The sequence below is a fragment of the Gasterosteus aculeatus genome, chromosome 13, assembly GCF_964276395.1.
Source record: "Gasterosteus aculeatus chromosome 13, fGasAcu3.hap1.1, whole genome shotgun sequence".
NCBI classification, from domain to species: domain Eukaryota; kingdom Metazoa; phylum Chordata; class Actinopteri; order Perciformes; family Gasterosteidae; genus Gasterosteus; species Gasterosteus aculeatus.
In genome coordinates this window covers 5306138-5320575 of record NC_135701.1, presented here as the reverse complement: position 1 = coordinate 5320575, position 14438 = coordinate 5306138, and positions in this window count along the sequence as shown.

The window sequence follows — 14438 nt, the reverse complement described above, 5'->3', positions numbered from 1 at the left end:
CTCTCTGCAGAGCGGATGACCCGCTGCAGCCTGCCCTTGTCCTTGGCTGTGGCTGCAGCGTACCAGACGGTGATGGAGGAGCAGAGGATGGACTCGATGATGGCCGTGTAGAAGTGGACCATCATCGTCTTTGGCAGGTTGAGTTTCTTCAGCTGCCTCAGGAAGAACAACCTCTGCTGAGCCTTCTTGGTGATGGAGCTGATGTTCAGCTCCCACTTGAGGTCCTGGGTGATGATGGAGCCCAGGAAACGGAAGGAATCCACAATAGTGACGGGGGAGTCGCACAGGGTGATGGGGGAGGGTGGGGCGCTGTTCCTCCGGAAATCCACAACCATCTCCACTGTCTTTAGAGCGTTGAGCTCCAGGTTGTTCTGGCTGCACCACGACACCAGATGGTCAGACTCCCACCTGTAGGCGGACTTGTCCCCACCAGAGATTAGTCCAATGAGGGTGGTGTCATCCGCAAACTTCAGGAGCTTGACGGACTGGTGGCTGGAGGTGCAGCTGTTGTTGTACAGGGAGAAGAGCAGAGGGGAAAGAACGCAGCCTTGGGGGGAACCGGTGCTGATGGTCCGAGAGGCTGAGACATGTTTCCCCAGCTTCACGTGCTGCTTCCTGTCAGACAGAAAGTCTGTGATCCACTTGCAGGTGGAGTCGGGCACGTGCAGCTGGGAGAGTTTGTCCTGCAGCAGAGACGGGATGATGGTGTTGAAAGCAGAGCTGAAGTCCACAAACAGGATCCTGGCGTAGGTTACAGTCCAGATGCTGGAGGATGTAGTGGAGGGCCATGTTGACAGCATCGTCCACAGACCTGTTGGCTCTGTAGGCAAACTGCAGGGGGTCCAGGAGGGGGTCGGTGAGGGACTTCAGGTGGGTCAGGACTAGCCGTTCAAAAGACTTCATGACTACAGAGGTCAGGGCGACGGGCCTGTAGTCATTGAGTCCTGTGATCCTGGGCTTCTTGGGGACAGGGATGATGGTGGAGGCCTTGAAGCAGGCTGGTACGTGGCATGTCTCCAGGGAGGTGTTGAAGATGTCAGTGAACACCGGAGACAGCTGGTCAGCACAATGCTTCAGGGAGTGAGGGGAAACGGAGTCCGGGCCGGCTGCCTTACGGGAATTTAGTCTTCTAAAGAGCCGGTTAACGTCTCTCTCCAGAATAGAGAGGGTCGTTGCTGGTGGGGGAGGGGAAGGTGATATAGTTGAAGAGGCGTGAGCACCTGATGGGCTGGGGGAGGGAGGGGGCAGACGCCTTTTTTTGTGCGTACGCAATGTTTATAAATGAGGCCCATCATCTCTAAGCATTTACAATGTAGACTTGACTGGCACATCTTTTAAATCAAGTGAGTAGTCAGGTGTCCTAGGGGGGTTGGGTATTGGGGGGGGGGTTAATGCTTAGAGACATCATCTCTGGGGTTAGGGGGGTTTAGGGGTTAGGTTATATGGTGATTAGGGTTAGAGGAAGTGAAGTTAACCCAGGAGCACTAGAGGCATGAAACTACACAATAGGACAAGACGTGAACCCAAACCATGGCTGTTCTGGTCAGGGTGCAGTTGATTCCATGTTGCTTTCAAAATCCTCTTTGAGGATCTTTATGGCCGTATACTCATTTGTTTTCAAATTGACACAATTGGCTACTTTGCCAAAACCTCCTTCTCTAATAAACTCCAATACTTTGTGTATAGGAGCTTCTGTGAGCGTAGTCAGCCAGGTGACTCATGGTGACAAAAGAATGTTTCAAGGCTTCCTGAGGGGTTATTCTCATCTCAGCATCTGGATTGAGCAACATTTGAAGGAGATTTAAGAAGGCCCTTGTGTCTTCAACTTCAACCTCCTCAATTGCATTTGAATATATGTCTACTGCGTCAGCCAAATTTCTGATATGGTCGAATTCCCACTGTGACAATTGCAGCTGGTCATCATACTCTTCTGGTGTCTTCAGTCTCCATCGTGAATTGGGAGTGCAGCGTTTCCTCTTGAAATACTGGTGAGTGTATTTTCCAGCATCTAGCAGGTGGTCTTGTGGCTGACCGAGCAGACAGCAAATAGTTTTCATTACGTCGTACGATGATTGTCCTTTGAAGATGTCCTTGCAAAAAAACAAAGTTGCCAAGAGACATCCCAGTGACCACATGTCAATGGCTTCAGATATGGGGAGGCCCAAGGACACTTCTGGTGCTCGGTATGCACAAGGTTGTACAATCATTCCTTCCCATACTTCGGAGGCTGGCAGGGCCAAACCAAAGTCAATTAATTTCACTCTGAAGGGCTCATCTTGGTGGTTGACGAGCATAACGTTGTCATGTTTCAGGTCTGTGTGAAGGAGGCCGATACCCTTCAGGGCGTTGAGTGCTACAAGTAGCTGACGGGTTATAGGACGGATTTCATTAAGAGTCAATCGTTCCTCTCTCTGTAACATCAAATCCCAAAGACTCCTGTCTAAACACTCAAAAGCGATGCAAGACTTGTCATCGACTATGAAACTGTCCATGAATCTCACCAGGTTGTTTTTCTCTGGGTCAAGTGTCCTGATGTTTTCCAGCATTTTTACTTCCCAGGCATAATAATTGACGTCTTTGAGGATCTTTATGGCCGTATTCTCATTTGTATTCATATTGACACACTTGGCTACTTTGCCAAAACCTCCTTCTCCAATAAACTCCAATACTTTGTATTGTACAGACTTGTTGTTGAGTATGAAAAGCACTTTTTCCTGCAATGGTTCCGGTGAGGTTGGAGTTTCACAGTTGGATTCCATGCAGGATGATTCCTCAGTCCCGGAGTTGTCCACGTTTGAGAAAACCTCTCCTGAGTCAGATGATTTCGTGTTGCTTTCAAAATCGCTGAGATATTCATGACATTCGTCTGAATCACACGCAGGGCAGACGACCATCAGCTCAAAGGCAGCTTGTGTATAAGAGCTTCTGTGAGCGTAGTAAGCCAGGTGACTCATGGTGACAAAAGAATGTTCCAAGGCTTGCTGAGGTGTTATTCTCATCTCAGCATCTGGATTGAGCAACATTTGAAGGAGATTTAAGAATGCCCTTGTGTCTTCAACTTCAACCTCCTCAATTGCATTTGAATATTTGTTTACTGCGTCAGCCAAATTTCCGATTTGGTCGAATTCCCACTCTGAAAATTGCAGCTGGTCATCATTTTGCTTATTGTACTGTTCTAAAGTTTTCAGTCTCCATCGTGAATTGCGAGTGCAGCGTTTCCTCTTGAAATACTGGTGAGTGTATTTTCCAGCATCTAGCAGGTGGTCTTGTGGCTGACCGAGCAGACAGCAAATAGTTTTCATTACGTCGTACGATGATTGTCCTTTGAAGATGTCCTTGCAAAAAAACAAAGTTGCCAAGAGACATCCCAGTGACCACATGTCAATGGCTTCAGATATGGGGAGGCCCAAGGACACTTCTGGTGCTCGGTATGCACAAGGTTGTGCAATCATTCCTTCCCATACTTTGGAGGCTGGCATGGCCAAACCAAAGTCAATTAATTTCACTCTGAAGGGCTCATCTTGGTGGTTGACGAGCATAACGTTGTCATGTTTCAGGTCTGTGTAAAGGAGGCCGATACCCTTCAGGGCGTTGAGTGCTACAAGTAGCTGATGAGTTATAGGACGGATTTCATTAAGAGTCAATCGTTCCTCTCTCTGTAACATCAAATCCCAAAGACTCCTGTCTAAACACTCAAAAGCGATGCAAGACTTGTCATCGACTATGAAACTGTCCATGAATCTCACCAAGTTGTTTTTCTCTGGGTCAAGTGTCCTGATGTTTTCCAGCATTTTTACTTCCCAGGCATAATAATTGACGTCTTTGATGATCTTAATGGCCGTATTCTCATTTGTTTTCAAATTGACACACTTGGCTACTTTGCCAAAACCTCCTTCTCCAATAAACTCCAATACTTTGTATCGTACAGACTTGTTGTTGAGTATGAAAAGCTCGTCTTCCTGCAATGGTTCCGGTGAGGTTGGAGTATCACAGTTGGATTCCATGCAGGATGATTCCTCACTGCTGGAGTTGTCCATGTTTGAGAAAACCTCTCCTGAGTCAGATGATTCTGTTTTGCTTTCAAAATCGCTGAGATATTCATGATATTCGTCTGAATCACACGCAGGGCAGACGACCATCAGCTCAAAGGCAGCTTGTGTATAAGAGCTTCTGTGAGCGTAGTCAGCCAGGTGACTCATGGTGACAAAAGAATGTTCCAAGGCTTGCTGAGGTGTTATTCTCATCTCAGCATCTGGATTGAGCAACATTTGAAGGAGATTTAAGAATGCCCTTGTGTCTTCAACTTCAACCTCCTCAATTGCATTTGAATATTTGTTCACTGCGTCAGCCAAATTTCCGATATGGTCGAATTCCCACTCTGAAAATTGCAGCTGGTCATCATTTTGATTATTGTACTGTTCTAAAGTTTTCAGTCTCCATCGTGAATTGCGAGTGCAGCGTTTCCTCTTGAAATACTGGTGAGTGTATTTTCCAGCATCTAGCAGGTGGTCTTGTGGCTGACCGAGCAGACAGCAAATAGTTTTCATTACGTCGTACGATGATTGTCCTTTGAAGATGTTCTTGCAAAAAAACAAAGATGCCAAGAGACATCCCAGTGACCACATGTCAATGGCTTCAGATATGGGGAGGCCCAAGGACACTTCTGGTGCTCGGTATGCACAAGGTTGTACAATCATTCCTTCCCATACTTCGGAGGCTGGCATGGCCAAACCAAAGTCAATTAATTTCACTCTGAAGGGCTCATCTTTGTGGTTGACGAGCATAACGTTGTCATGTTTCAGGTCTGTGTACAGGAGGCCGATACCCTTCAGGGCGTTGAGTGCTACAAGTAGCTGACGGGTTATAGGACGGATTTCATTAAGAGTCAATCGTTTTTTTCTCTGTAACATCAAATCCCAAAGACTCCTGTCTAGACACTCAAAAGCGATGCAAGACTTGTCATCGACTATGAAACTGTCCATGAATCTCACCAAGTTGTTTCTCTCTGGGTCAAGTGTCCTGAGCTTTTCCAGCATTTCTACTTCCTCTGCATAATAATTGACGTCTTTGAGGATCTTTATGGCCGTATTCTCATTTGTATTCATATTGACACACTTGGCTACTTTGCCAAAACATCCTTCTCCAATAAACTCCAATACTTTGTATTGTACAGACTTGTTGTGTATGAAAAGCTCTTTTTCCTGCAATGGTTCCGATGAGGTTGGAGATTCACAGTCGGATTCCATGCAAGATGATTCCTCACTTTTGGAGTTGTCCATATTTGTGAAAACCTCACCTGACTTGTGCAGATCAGTCCTTGCACTGGGGGTAAAACATTTCAACTTCAGCTCTCAGGAGCTCTGCAGTGGCCCCTTCTGTTATGTTATGAGTTATGGAATGTCTTGCCTTATAAAGATCAAAGGAATGACTGATGAGATCAAATGACACGCATGTAACCATAGCGACCATTTGATGATGTCACACAGTGGTCAAATGACACTGTCGGATGTCGGATGTCATCAAATGGTTTCTATGGTTACATTCCTGACGATCAAATGACACGCATGTAACCATGGCAACCATTTGATGACATCACACAGTCATGAAAATGGTTTCTTTGGTTACATTCCTGCAAAATAAATGCTTTATTTTCTCCACTGTATCACACACAAAAAGGAGAACTATACTTGAATCTCAGGAATCAACAAAAATATCTCAGACCGCTATGCTATGAACACAATTTCCTCGTTATTTTTTTTTTAAACCAATGCATCAATATTTTTGATCCGTTATTAAAAAGTTAGCACTCCTTCACGCTGATATTTTTCTAGGAGGGGTAGGATTCATTTTCCTGTACCCAATCGGGAGTCTGCATTTCTCAAAATAACAAATGAAAAGCATATATGTAAAACTGCTGTGATTGACACTGATGCTCAACGACCGGAAACACATTAGACCAGATTGAGAAACACGTAGATTATCAATCTTGTTACATCACAATTAAAAAACAATATATAACGGTACTCAAACTATCCTGGTTACAAAATCAAAAGAAACTTTTATTTATTATTATTATTTAAAGTTGACTATAGAATACATAGGGCCAAGCGTGCACCAAGATTACAGCAACAGCAACCCAAAAAGACTAACAAACTGACAAGGGACTTGGGCTGCACGATTATGGCCAAAATCATAATCACGGTTATTTTGATCAGGATTATTGATCAGGATTATTTATTCATTAAGGGACAACTTTTTATTGCACTTTCGGTCAGGGGATGCGGGTGGGAGGCAGGACTCAAACGCAGACTTGCGGGAAACAAAAGGCCTTTAATAGTCAAAAGGCCAAAAAACACAGGAACCGGGAGGAAAAACAGCAGGCAAGAAACTAAGCACATCCACAACAAGAGACAAGCACTTGCGTGACAAAAGACAATGACGCGACCAGTGACACAAGAGACACACGGCTTAAATACACAAGGGAGGTGCAGGTGATTGGACACAGGTGTAAACTATTAAGACGATCACAGGGGATGACGGGACAAGGCAGGAAGTGAAGTTACCCGGGGACACGAGTGGCAGAAAACTACAAAATACAACAGGAAGTGAACCACACCGTGACACTTTCACGTTTAAACAAAAAAAGAACACTGCTTTATCTTGCAAGTTGCGCTACATTTCAGCTAATGTACAGGTCTTCACATCAAAACAAAACTTATATGGTTCTTATTATGTATATTTTGCTTCAGATAAAAAATATCTTTAACCAAAATAAAGGGCTAACTAAAAATACATATGCAACCAAATGAAAATAATTAGTCTTTTGACCATTTCTCTGAAGCCTTCATTGCTCACTGTATTTATTGGACCCTTGTCTTTGACCAAATGACATGCATTTGCATCCGTTATTTCAGCGTGTCTTTGGGTGGCGGATGGATACGCTGTTGCGCTATGCAGGGTCGCTGTCAGAGGTGTCAAGTAACGAAGTAGAAATTTTGGGTATCTATACTTTACTGAAGGATTTATTTTTCAGACAACTTTTTACTTCTACTCCTTACATTTTCACGCAAATATCTGTACTTTCTACTTCTTACATTTTAAAAACAGTCTTGTTACTTCCAGCTTGTCGCAGTTCAACAACACAAAGACAAAAAATAGATATAGATAATAGATAAATGGCGCTATCCGGACAGTGAATGTGATTGTGTTTGGATGAGAATATAAACATTTAGCATCCAGACACCCGGTTGGTTTTCTCCGCGATGCGCCGGCAGATCGGAGCGACACCGGGTGGGAAAAGTGGTGGAAAGTTGATATTTAGCGACATGGAGCCTCCTCCTCTTCCTCCTCCTCTTCCTCACGCAGATTCCACGTAACGTTAAATGAGCATCTTCATGGTGGGTTTGTCCTAAATGTTTTATAGAGTCTTATTGAGTTTTATTGAGTCTGGCACAACACAGCGACTTGCAAGCAGCGTATTAAATAAAGTGATGTGTGTCCTACTGCGGCTTGATTAATGAACACAAAGGGATTCTGTATTTGCTCATGAAGCCTGAAAATACTGGTTATTTGGCCGATGTTTTGATAACCGACCGCTGCCAGTTCAGTGTTTCCCATCAATATAAACAGGGGTGCGACCCCCACTCCGTAAAAAGTCAGCCCCCCCCATGACGTAGTAAACCTGCAGTCTACCTCATCAATGGGAACAACGTGTGTGTGACTCGTGTCACTGGAAAATGCGTTGTGGTTTTATCTGTTTAAGTCAGATACATCTGTTGTTGTTGTTGTTGTTTCCATCATCCCAACGGCAGGTCGATGATCTGCAGGCACCTTCGGGTCACATTGTAACAGACTGACGTGTTGTGTGACCAGTACTTTTATACTTACTTAGTAAAAAGCTTGAGTCGGTACTTCAACTTCTACAGGAGTCTTTTTAAACCCTCGTATCTGTACCTCTACTTCAGTAATGAATGTGAATACCTTTGACAGCTCTGGTCGCTGATTTAGTTTTCTGGGTTGATGTCATTAGTGTAATGGTAAAAATGTTATAACATTGTCTTGTGCTAAAGCCGTGCCTCATGTGTCTGTATTTGACCCTGATGAGCAGAAAGATTTAAGGTTTCCATATGCAGCTGTGTCTGAAGAAGTGAGTTAACTTGCTCTCATGGGCGCTCGAACAAAGAAACTGTGTGTGTTTCCCCCATCTTAACCTTGGTTCTTATCTCTACTTGGTTTGCAACTTCTTGTACCTGCCACTGAAGATGGCCTTCATATGTGTATACAAACTCTGCGTTTTTACTGCTCGGAGACGGCATCTCCACAGAGCACTGTGATACGTGTATATGGCCTCCTGCTTGCGAGCAATAAATGGACTTTTTGCAACTTTGATCATTCATCAAAACTCTTATTGAAATATTCCACAACAATTTGGCGTCATGAACAGGATACACGGACCGTCCGGGGAAAGGGCCCTTTCCAGGATCACCAGCTGATGATCCTGCCTCATACCTCCTTAGACAAGAGAGAAAGGACCGGCGGAAACCAGAGGAGTCCTGGTTGACGTCACGTGTATCCAGCAGAAAATAATTCATTTCTACAAACTCTGGTAAGAAGTTGAAATTCCAATTATAAAGTATGTTTAAGAACATAACGGACACAGATGACTGATCAAGTGGTTGTGATAGTTTGGGGAATTATTTTTTTATTTTGAAGTATTGTACATGATTCCGGAATATTTCCAAAGCATCACTTCATGCGGATGTAGATAGGATTGTGTACAATTAGGTTTTCACTCGGAACAAATTCTCTGAGGTCGTAACGCAGATCGCTTGACTACCCAGGTGAAATAGGACCGTTGTTATTCCCCATTACGTGAATTCTACTAAAATAACTGTGATATTGATAATAACCGGGGTGATATCCAAACGTGAATTCTACTGAATTAACTCTCGAATAAGATTGTGGTAATAACCTAACGTGAGTTTTCGCAAAGTTTTTCCTTGTATAAAGAAACTACGCCTTGCGGTGACAACTGTATTGTAATAAGTAAACCGGTTGGGTCCAACGCCAGTAAAAGATGGGTGGCCAGAACGCAAAGCAAACGGACCCCTCGGGTCCAATTGTGGAAATGATGCAGCAGAAATACGGGAAAACATGTACGGAGTGTCTCCCATTCTGGACAAAAGAGTTTGGGTTTCCAAAAAAACGGCTCGTTGAGTGCCGCTAAACTTAAAATGTTACGAGGACTTTTGGAAGCAAGTGGTAAAAAGATCATAGTTAAAGATTTAGAAATAATAGAGAAAAACCAGACATGTCTGGCACAATGGGAAATGGAATGTGAATGCAGGGAGAGAAAACAAACGATGAAGCAAATGACGTGTTTAAAACCTGAAAAGCCTGACATAGAAACACAGAATAATCCACTTGTGTCTTCTCCACTGTATCCATCCCTGACAGGGGCAGGCGGTCCTCTCCTGAACACATGCTACCAAACTCCCCCCCCTCAACCAGCTCAACAAGCGGGACTACCGCCACCTCCAAACCAGACGCGCAGCGTCACCAGACTCCAGAACCAGGGCGGTCCAGCAACGCCAATGTCCCCGACCAACCCCTTCTCGCATTACCCCATAGCCCAATCCACCCCAAAGCCCCTGGCCTGCCAATGGTCAAACCCTGATATGGACAGTATGGACGGTAATTTTGACGGCTCCCTCATCCAGGCCCCCATGATTCTGGTCCCGGGACCGGATGGGCATTGTGGTGTCGTGTTCCGACCCTGGACAGCGACATAACAGCAACGTTAAAATATTTAGTTTCTTTGTTTGCATTAATCTCGGCCACAATAATCACATAGATTGATGCGTTTATGTTGACAGCCCTAATAAATACTAATATTGACTGCCAATCAGCTCATTTGCATGCAGTATGCATGCTAGTATTGCAGTTCCACATTGACTTGTCACTCAGAGACTGTGATCGACACACCACTGTACTGGATGGGACAATGTGTTGTGTCAGCATATCTGCAGTATTGGCCAAATCAAGGTTCGATGAGGAAACTGCTGAGTATTCAATTGGAAACAGGAAATGGCCACCCCAAATATTTATAACACAATTAGACAATCATTTCTTCAGCAAATGCACGATTCCACACATCAAAAGAATGTCCAAGCAGGTAACATCAAAAATAAAGGAAACCTCTGAGATCTCAGGACTGAGTTCAATCTGGAAAAAACGTATAAAAGAAGGAGTATCGTCCAAAAAAAAAATGTCCTACCACCCTTCTGTGCACAACCAAAGTCAAGGCGCACTGACGTCCGATGTGAGGGTTCTCTTGGTGGTGGTGGATGAAGATGATGAAGATGTGGTGGCAGACCGGACAGTGCTTCTGGTTCCAGTGGTATCCAAAAAAAAACAGCCTATGCACACGTGCAGGACAAAAATTCAATACCGATCCAACCAGGCCTGCAAGCCGCATGGCTAAAACATCACACACAATATAACAAGTAATTAACATTAGCAGCTCAGGGCATTCAATTATATCCATTACACATTCATAAATGTACCTTTGTACCCCTTTCTAATCCCCTTCCTGACTGGTTTTAATACAATAAACGAGCGTACAATCTCGTTTTGCCTCTTCTGGCCCTGTTGTTGGCTTGGGGGAGTCTCTCTGTGTCTTCTTCCATCTGCACTGTTGGTTGGTCTATTTATATCTATCTGCATGTGCTTCTATTGCTCGTGTCTGTTGCTCCTCTACTTTGTCAGTGTGTCCTGTCTGTTGCTCTCTCTGTCCTGTGTGTTGCTCCTGTGTCTGTTGCCCTGTTGTTTCTATAATTTGGTCTGACTGTTCTGGCTGGCAGAGCTGGTAGATGTGGCCCGGGAAAGGCAAGTTTGGGGTCCCCTGCTGGAGCTGTTGCCCCCGCGACCCGACCCCGGAAAAGCGGTTGAAAATGGATGGATGGATGGATGTTCTGGCTGTTCTGACAGTGTGTTTGTCTTTTCTGTCTTTTCTGACTTGGCTGGTTCTTTTAAATAATATAACAGACTTCCCTTTTGTCCTGGGCCTGGCAAAGGTCTTTTACGAGACATCTTTGCTCCCTTAAAGAATTAAAATGTTTTTTAATAACTCTACTCTCATTTACAAAAACATGCCTAATTCTATTGCACAAATTTCCTGTCTTTATGTCAAATTCTTTGGAATACATCTTACCTGTTCAAAGTGCTGATTGGAAAATTCTTGAGGGGGTCTTTTTCTTTGGCCCGTAAATAAAAAGATAAATGCTATGTGAGCAGCCTTAATAAACAATGCTATGATGTTTTGAGCATGCAGTACACCAAGAGGTGAACAAGGTGCTCTCCTGCTGCTGGTTATGACAGCTGAGTTTACATTCACCGCTCAAAGTCACACGCACAAACACAAGTAATCATTTCTGTGAAGATTTAAAGTTTAAGAGAGTGAGTACTTAATTGAACCACGTGTCATTAACTTACCTTAGTCTTTGCTCCTCCTGAGTGTCTGTTTGAAAATCTTCTTCTGTTGCCAACTCCGGGACTCTTTGGGGTAAACAGGACGTCTATGCAGCGAACAGGCTTACAGATGCGCTCCTTAGCGCCATCTACCGTCGGGGAGTTGGAACGAACGCGCTTTGGCCCAAAATCAGAATTATTTTTTTTGCCGTGAGAAGTTGGTTGTGTGGCGTGAGTGCGTGTTTAAACATGCAGAAGCGTGTCTCTCACGGCGAAACCGAGAGAGTTGGCAGCTCTGAGTTTTATCATCTTTCCTGAAACTCCCGACGCTGAATGGCTCGTGCTTCAATATTCAAATTAAAGTTGTCATTTTTCGATGAATCACTCTTAACTAACTTCATTAACACAGTCGGCGGAGAAAACAAAGACCGTCTATAAAGAGACAGATGATCAATTAAATAAATCTCCGTGCATGGAATGACAAAGATTGACTATTAAGGGAAAGACGAACTCTTTTCCTGGTTAAACAGGGAAAATGTTACAACTTATTTAATTTACATATGAACTGTAACGCATTTTAAAACCATGGTTACATATACATTTTGTATATTTGTAGAGATTTTCTTTGTATTCTGTCTATAATCAATACATAAATCCAATCAAAGGCCCTTCACAACCGATATGCCAAATAGCAAAGCTGTTATTCAAGTGTATTGTGATAATGATTATTTCGCACAGCGCGGATTAGCCCACTAACGTGCTGGTTATGCAGTATGGAATCTTTTCTCTCTGATACAAATCTGTCCAACAATGAGCATTTTTCAGTATATTTGTGTTACGTTCTCAGTCAGTTTAAATTCTATTTAATCCGAGTCCGGGAACCAATCGGAGTAGTAACGGAGTGGTTGTCAGCGTTGCCAGGCGAACTTTGGCAGCCTGTTGCCGTAGTTACCACCGTGTTTAATTGTATAGATGGAAGGAGTCACTGTGTCGTGGAGGATCGGATGCGTGAAGCGCTGTGAATACGGGGCAAGAGGGTGGTCCGGATGATCTGATATGGACAGCAGTCTTTTCAGTGTCCTGCTCTCCACCACCTGTTCAGGATGCTCTTGCTGCCCCGACCCCCCCCCCCCCCCCCCCCCCCAAAGAAAGCGTGGTTACGCCCTTGATTTGGACTCTTACGTTACTGTTACAACCAGTTGTAATATGTTTCGGGTAGAACAGGGACATGGTTAGTTTTGTTTAAAGTTGTAATTAGTATTATTATTAATGTGTTATTTTCGTTTTATGTGAATTAAAGCAGAAACAACATGCATGTGTAAATGAACGCCGCGTGTCATTTTTGCGGCTGAGCTTTATCGGTCCCACACATTGTTCATTTTGGTTGCTGTGGTCACATTCCTGGGACCAGTAACATTTAGCGCTCTGCGAGGGAGAAACAAGGAGATCCCACATTCCGATGAACAAATTGAAATATAACACGTTATACACCTCTGGATCTTACAGAGGGGAGACACTACGTTTACTATAAACTGTTAAGTTTATAGTAAACTTGTTTAAAAGTTCCATGCTGTAGTTTGAAGCCACGGATTTTTTTATATATTTATATTTAGAGTATACTTTAATATTGTTGCATTTGAAGAAGAAAAATTGCCTTGGCAATAAAATAAAAAAACCTTTCTTTAATGTTCATGTTCTACATCTACAATAATGATATGCTACAGTGTACTGATAATACATTGGGAAATGAGAAGCTAGTGACTGCTGAGGGTCAGAAACGAGTTGTGTTTGTTGGTCCTACGGCGCCTCCACCTGGAGGAGAGGAGCAACGCGCATCAAACCCCAGCAGTCAGTGCGGCTCCACAGACACAGCAAACCAATGATGGAGAGGTGAACAGCCACAAACAAATGATGTGTTTTTCTGCTCACGCAACATAAACATGTCCATAATTCTTCCATGTGTGACCTCTGTGTGATGTCTCCTTGCTCAATGAATGTGAAAAAATAACTGAAAAGATAAAACGGCAAGGTCAGAAATTATATATATATATATATTAGTGAAGAATGATAACTAAGTATTTCAAAAAATATTTCATTAAAAAAATTAAAGAACTGAATCAAAACTATATTAAACTAGTTTTTGTCCAATTCATTTTATTTTATGTACATTGTTGTATTTTTCAATGTTGTCGAAACATGTTTTGACCTCCGTGCAGAAAATAAATTGGGTTGTGATGAACAGTTCACAGTTCTGAGAGGCGGAGGGAGAGCAGGACGGGGTGGAGGGCGAATATGAACCCTCTCATAAGGTAAATATTCATTTCTAAATCTCTTTTTCAATACTGATGGATAATGTATTGATTTATTATGTGAAGATTTCACAGTAGATTGCAACTCCACTTTCTGTATTAGTTTGTATAAAATAGGAGGAAAGCAGGTAGGGGGAACCTTCAATTATATCAATTGATTGACTTCTCTGAAGAGTTTTATTTGTTTCACTATAATTGGTATTTGTTTTCTTGCAGAGAGGAGATCCGTTCTAATCGCTGTACTCGTGACAGTACACTTGTTTTTTTTTTAGGTTTGGGGCAGAAACAGAAACCAGGCACGGTAAGCACTTCTGTAGATGGAGGAAAAGGGTCACAAATAGCTTCAACGTGCTTCTTCTGCAGAGAAGAAAATGGGATGTTTGATTTGAGCCACAAGTGGTCAGTGCTGCACCGTTTTAGGCTTTGGATGAAGGGCGCAGCAAAGGGGCATGTTTTTGGGGGGCGATGACGGTGGGATCTTTAGCGCAGTTTACATTTTATAATCGAACGTCACACAACTAAACACAATAGGTTCACGTAAGGTTTTGAATTCACCACTGATGAGATAAAACACGAGGAGATGCACACAACCATTTGTATTTATGCAACAATCCACACATAATATGGTAATGAAGAAAGAACAACAATAAGTAGCAAAGA